Here is a 6,653-nt window from a genome sequence, read left to right as displayed (position 1 = left end):
TTTTTGAGACGAAGTTTTTCTCTTGTTGCCCTGGCTGGAGTGCAGTGGTGTGACCTCAGCTCACTGTAACTTTTGCCTCCCGGGTTTAAGCAATTCTCCTGCCTCAGCCTGGGTTTTTTAAACCTTTTTAAGCCCTAGTTTTCTCATCTATAAAACAGGGATGATGATATCTACCTCATTGTGTTATGGTGAGGATTAAGTGAGATAAAGCTCAGAACGTGCCTGACTCATAATAAGTGATCAAAAGGACTTCGTATCTGGGAAGAGGAAATTATCAGGCTGTCAGGAAAAGTTTCACTACCCATAAAGCTGGAATTCTCAGAGCATGACCCTGGAGATAGTTATTTTGGCTACTCAGCTGCAGTTAGATGTTAAGGATGTTGGTATCAATGAATGTTCGTACCAGATGAGATGTTAACTGAATCACCAGTATTTCTTAAGATAGTAGAAGTGGGAGGCGGGGCACAGTGGCTCACGCTTGTAATCCCAGCACTTTGGGAGGCCAAGGCAGGTAGGTCACGAGGTCAGGAGTTTGAGACCAGCTTGGCTCACATGGTGAAACCCTGTCTCCACTAAAAATACAAAAATTAGCTGGGCATGGTGGTGAACGCCTGTAATACCAGCTACTCTGGAGGCTGAGGCAGGAGAATTGCTTGAACCCAGGAGGTGGAGGTTGCAGTGAGCCAAGATTGTGCCACCATACTCCAGCCTGGGCGGCAGAGCGAGACTCCATCTCAGAAAAGAAATAGAAGCAGGAAAGGAACACACACTAGCATGTGCTTGTCATTCAGCATCTCATTTAATCCCAGAAACAATATGCCATGAGTAGGTATTGGTAGCTCTATGCTACAGATGGGATACCAAAGCCCACACAGTTAATCATGATGATAATGCCATTAAACATCCTACAACATGCTACAGTCATGTACTCGCCCATTTAATCCTCAGCAAACCCAATGAGAGAGTTACCATTATTACCTCATTTTACATATGAGGAAACTGAGGCATGGGAGGAATAAGTAACTCGCTGAGGTCATACATATATTAAGTTGCAGATCTGAGGCACAAACAGAAACAAATCTGACCCCAGAGCCTGTGTCCCCTCCATGGCTATGCTGTCCACGAATACACCAAAGCATCCTTGTGGTGGCCACATTTAACAGTAAGATGTGCTGTAAACAGCGCAGTCTATGAGATTCTGTACAAATTAAAAGGAGGGCAGGCTCTGGCTTCGATCAGGCAGCTAGCTCTTTTGGGGTGACTTGTAGGGCACTAAGGCAGCTTCACTGGCCTCTTCTAAACCTTCCTATCTGAGAATACATACTCAAAATACCATTTTTTTGCTTAAGGCTATTTGCAGTTTGGGGCTTATTAAAATGTCCCTTATTAAAAAAATAAATAAATAAAATAAATCCAAGATGGCTGATCACTAGCAGCTCGGGACTGTAGCTCCCACTGAAAGAGCAGAGAACGAGAGGACGCCACACTTTCAGATCAATTTTTGTTGCTCACCCACCAGGAGATTCCCAGCGGAGGAGCCCCACATGTCGCCAGCGCGACTCTTGAGGCCGGTGAGGCGGTTTTGCCGCTGCCTTGGTGTGGCGGTTCTTGGTGCAGAGTCAGAAAAGCACCATCAATCTTAAAGCCGCTGTTTTGGCCGGAGCAGCGGGTTGCTCAGATTCTAGCGCCGGGAATCAACAAGTTGGACGTCCATTCAGAAACCCAACTATAAAGACGGTAATTATAAAGACCACAGATGGATAAATCTATAACAAAGGGAAGAAAACAGCCTAAAAAGGCTGAGAATACCCAAACTCAGAACGCCTCTCCCTCTACAGCGGATCACAGTTCCTCATCAGCAACAGAACAAGGCCTGATGGAGAAAGACTGTGTTCCATTAGCAGAAGCAGACTTTAAAAAGTGGATGATAAGAAACTTCTGGGAATTAAAAGAACTTGTTCTAACCCAATGCAAAGAAACTAAGAACTTTGAAAAAAGGTTTGATGAAATGTTAAAAATAACACACAATTTAGAGAGGAATATAAGTGAATTAATGGAGCTGAAAAATACAACACGAGAACTTCGCGAACTATGCACAAGTTTTAACAGCCGAATTGATCAAGCAGAAGAAAAGATATCAGAGGTCGAAGACCAACTTCATGAAATAAAACAAAAAGACAAGATTAGAGAAAAAAGGATAAAAAAGAACGAGCAAAGTCTCCAAGAAATATGGGACTATGTGAAAAGACCTAATCTACGTTTGACAGGTGTACCTGAATGTGACAAAGAGAATCAATCCAAGCTGGAAAATACGCTTCAGGATATTATTCAGGAAAACTTTCCCAACCTAGCAAGGCAGGACAATATTCAACTCCAGGTAATACAGAGAACACCACAAAAATATTCCTCAAGAAGACCAACCTCGAGGCACATAATCGCCAGATTCACCAGGGTTGAAATGAAAGAGAAAATACTGATGGCAGCCAGAGAGAAAGGTCAGGTCACCCATAAAGGGAAGCCCATCAGACTCACAGCAGATCTCTCAGCAGAAACCCTACAAGACAGAAGAGAGTGGGGGCCAATATTCAACATCCTTAAAGAAAAGAACTTTCAACCCAGAATTTTATATCCAGCCAAACTAAGCTTCATAAGCGAAGGAAAAATAAAATCTTTTGTGAACAAGCAAGCACTCAGAGATTTCATCACCACCAGGCCTGCTTTACAAGAGCTTCTGAAAGAACCACTACAAATAGAAAGGACAACCAGTATCAGCCTTTCTAAAAAAATGCGAAAAAATAAAGAACATCAACATAATTAAGAAATTGCATCAATTAATGGGCAAAACAGCCAGCCAACATTAAATGACAGTATCAAACTCATATATATTGTTATTAATTCTAAATTTAAATCGACTAAATCCCCCAATCCAAAGACACAGACGGGCAAAAAAAGCCAAGACCCATTGGTATGCTACATCCAGATCCATCTTACATGCAAGGATACACAAAGACTCAAAACAAAGGTATGGAGAAAAATTTACCAACCAAATGGAGAACAAAAATAAATAAATAGAAAGCAGGAGTTGCAATTTTTGCTGATAAAATAGACTTCAAAGCAACAAAGATCAAAAGAAGCAAAGAAGGATATTACATAAAGATACAAAGAAGAGCTAAAGATCCTAAATATATATGCACTCAATACAGAAATACCCAGATATATAAGACTTATAAAGAGACTTGGACTCCCACACAATAATAGTGGGAGACTTACAGATCAATGAGACAGAAAGTTAACATCGATATTCAGGACTTGAACTCAGATCCGGAACAAGTAGACTTAATTAACATTCATAGAACTCTCCACTTTAAATACACAAAATATACACTCTTATCAGTACTACATCATACGTATTTACAGGTTTAAATGAAATATTGGTTGGCTGCTTGTTAATTATTTTCTTCCCTCATTTTTTTTTAATGTCTCTATTATTAAACATAATTACAGGCATACCCATTTTTAGACTGCATTTTAGCCCGGGCAATAAAGCAACACCCCTGTTCTCTCTCCCTCTTCCTTTTCCTCTTTCTTCCTTTCCTTTATTCTTTTTTTTTTATTCTTTTTCTTTCTTTCTCTCTTTCTTCCTCTAAAAAAAAAAAAAAAGAAAAAAGAAAAAAAAAGAAAATGTCCCTTAGCTGGGTGCAGTGGCTCACACCTATAATCGCAGCACTGTGGAAGGCCAAGGTGGGCAGATCACCTGAGGTGAGGAGTTTGAGAGCAGCCTGGCCAACATGGTGAAACCCCGTCTCTACTAAAAAATACAAAAATTAGCAGGGCGTGGTGGGAGGCACCTGTAATCTCAACTACCTGAGAAGGTGAGGCAGGAGAATTGCTTGAACCCAGGAGGCGGAGGTTGCAGTTGGCTGAGATGGCACCACTGCACTCCAGCCTGGGTGACAGAGGGAGACTGTCTCAAAAAAAAAAAACAAAAAACAAACAAAAAAACAAAAACAAATAAAATGTCCCTTAACAGCTGTTAGCCACTGCAAAGATGTGGGTGACTGAATTTCCAGTCTCACTCTGGGTTTTTTCCCCCTCACACAGTTTTGATAGTAGAGAAGAAAGGAAAATCTTGAAGGTCCTGATGAGAACCTTGGGCTTCGTCTCCCTCCCACTCTGCCCTCACAAGCCTGGCTCAGTCTTGATGGCTGATGTGTAGAATGTATGGGAGGTTGGGTCAGGACTCGCTGCGGTCAGATCCATCTGTCTCTTCATCTCCAAGGCCACTGTGATGAGAACAGTAGGAATCTTTTCCCTGCTGCTTGTACCCCAGTGTGGTTATTCAATGTTGGTGGCCTCTAAATGCTAGAAAAGGGACATTTTATTCCTTGCAGACATCCTGGGATAAACGAAGACAGTGGTTCCTGGGGCATCAGACACAGTGGGAGAGAAGGGTACAGATGGCGTGTGAGTTTGCATTGGCTGTCACAGCAAATACCACAGACCTCATGACTTAAAACAGAAATTCATTTTCTCACAATTCTGGAGGCTGGAACCCCGAGTTCAAAGAGTCAGCAGGGCTGGTTTCCTCTGAGGCCTCTCTTCCTGGCTTGTAACTGCCATCCTCTCCCTGTGTCTTCATGTGGTCATCCCTCTGTGTGTGTCTGCGTCCAGATTTCTTCCTATAAAGACAGCAGTCATATTGAAGTGAGGACCAGTCCATTTTAACTTAATCACCTTTAAAGGCCCTGTTTCCAAATGCAGTCACATTCTGGGTTTCTGGAAGTCAGGATTTCAACATTTGAATCGTAGGGGGACAGAATTCAGCCTATAACAGATGGTGAGGGGGAAAAACTCCTTCTGCCACTTGCAGAGAATATCAAGATCACATCCGTCTGCCAGAAATTCCCTGGGAAAAGGGTTCATACTTCCACCCTGGAGGATGTCCTGGCCAGGGTGCCCTGCAGGGCAGAGGCACAGCTGTGGGCTCACTGCTGGCCACTCTAAGACACGTGGGTGCCTGGGCTGGGTTCAGGTTTGTTTGGACCGGAGGCCCAGGAAGGAGCAGAGTCTCTTTCTCTGCTCTGCAGTTATGAAACATACTTAGGGGAAAATCAAACTCCATGCTAATTTAATAGTTATTAGTAATTGATAACACCCATTCCTCAAGGATTGTTTGCACAGTGCTTGGAGGCCTGAGAATTGGTGATAATGAAATTTTAGCATAAGATAAAATTGGGTTAAGGGTTTTTCTGCCTCTGTTTAAAATGTTCCTATATAAAATATTCATTTTTACATTATAAACTAATAAACAAAGATGTCCCCCAGAGGCTCCCATGTGTGAAAATCTCATGTGATAATGAAAGTAAAAATAGTAATAAACAAACGATAGGGAAATGATCATTTGCAACACGATGAATCAGTGATTAGAGTAATAGCTTTACATGAAGAACAGGTACAGGGCAGGAAGGGGAAGGGGCTGGCGTCTACAGCCTGCCCTGTGGTTTGTGTCCACGTGTGACTTGGTGCCAGCAGCTCTTCCTTTTGTTCTTCCAGCAGATGTTATTGAGCCATGTTGACCTGACAGTTGGCCGGCTGGTCTCACCAGAAGCGGGCAGATGCGCTTCACCTGTGTTCCTAACTCCCTCTGCTTCCCATCTCTTCTCTTTTCAAATGATGCCTTAAATGCAAGAGGGGGAAAAAGGTGAAATGCAAACTCTTTGAGTTAGCCCTTCTACAATCTCCTCATTTCAAATCCTGCTGGCAATGCTGCCTGCAGCCTCCCTCGGTGCCCTCTGGTCGCTGGTTCTTCTACCCAGTCCCTAGGGACCATGCCCACGAGGGTTCATCCGAGAGCTCCTGATCTTCTCTACAGCCCATTCTCACAGCCTTAGAAAATGCCCCTGCTGACCACTCCCAACTTATATCCCACGCTAGACCTTCCTCAGAGCCCCGGCCTCACACATGCCACTGTCTTCTTGACATCTCCCTTTGGTGACGTGCCGTCTTCTCAATCTCCCTGCTCCTCCCTCCGCCTCAGTAAATGCTGGCCCAGGCCACTCACTTGCTCAAGACACAACCCCAAGAGGCATCCTTAGGGCTTCCTTTTCCCTCACTCCCCATATCCGACACATCCGTGAGTTCTCTCAGTTCTACCTTAAAACTACCCCTGGGGTCTGCCCACTTCCTTCCATCTTCCTGTCATCACATGGGCCCTGTCACTGTCACCTCAGCTGAGATTTGTGCAGTAGCCTCCCAGGGGGTCTCCCACTGTCACGTTGCCTGCTTCACCAGCAGTTAGAGTGATTTAGAAAGAAAAAGTAGATCACGTAATGCCACTCCCATCCCCAGTCTACACAAAGCTTTTCAGTGAGCTCCTGTCGCACTTAAAATAATACCCAAGCTTCTTACTTTAGAGACCCTGACTGAGCCACCCCACCTACCTGTGCAGCCCTGGTTTTGATTCGTTCTTCCTTCTCGGGTGACATTTGTGGCTGGATTGGTCTCTAATGATTCCCCACGACTTTACTTACTACTCTAAGTGAGATCCGGATCAGGCACCTCAGCATTACCTGGAGCTCATTAGAAATCTCAAGCCCTCTCCAGACCTCAAGCATGTAATCCCAGCACTTTGGGAGGCCGAGGCGGGTGGATCA

General features: G+C 44.0%; 1 long non-coding RNA gene across 2 annotated transcripts in view; it reads right to left on the bottom strand.

Moving 5' to 3' along the window:
* Window positions 1-3,965: 3,965 nt before the first annotated feature.
* The window catches only part of LOC108301014, a 19,743-nt gene continuing 17,055 nt past the window's right edge, over window positions 3,966-6,653 (bottom strand). For both annotated transcript variants that reach the window (XR_001823693.2, XR_001823694.2), the window contains exon 4: window positions 3,966-5,677. This is a non-coding gene — a long non-coding RNA (uncharacterized LOC108301014). The remainder of the gene's footprint in view (window positions 5,678-6,653) is intronic.

The sequence above is a fragment of the Cebus imitator genome, unplaced genomic scaffold (assembly GCF_001604975.1).
Source record: "Cebus imitator isolate Cc_AM_T3 unplaced genomic scaffold, Cebus_imitator-1.0 Scaffold31, whole genome shotgun sequence".
NCBI lineage: Eukaryota > Metazoa > Chordata > Mammalia > Primates > Cebidae > Cebus > Cebus imitator.
Note: the sequence above shows the minus strand (reverse complement) of the source record. Positions and strands in the feature narration are given on the sequence as shown.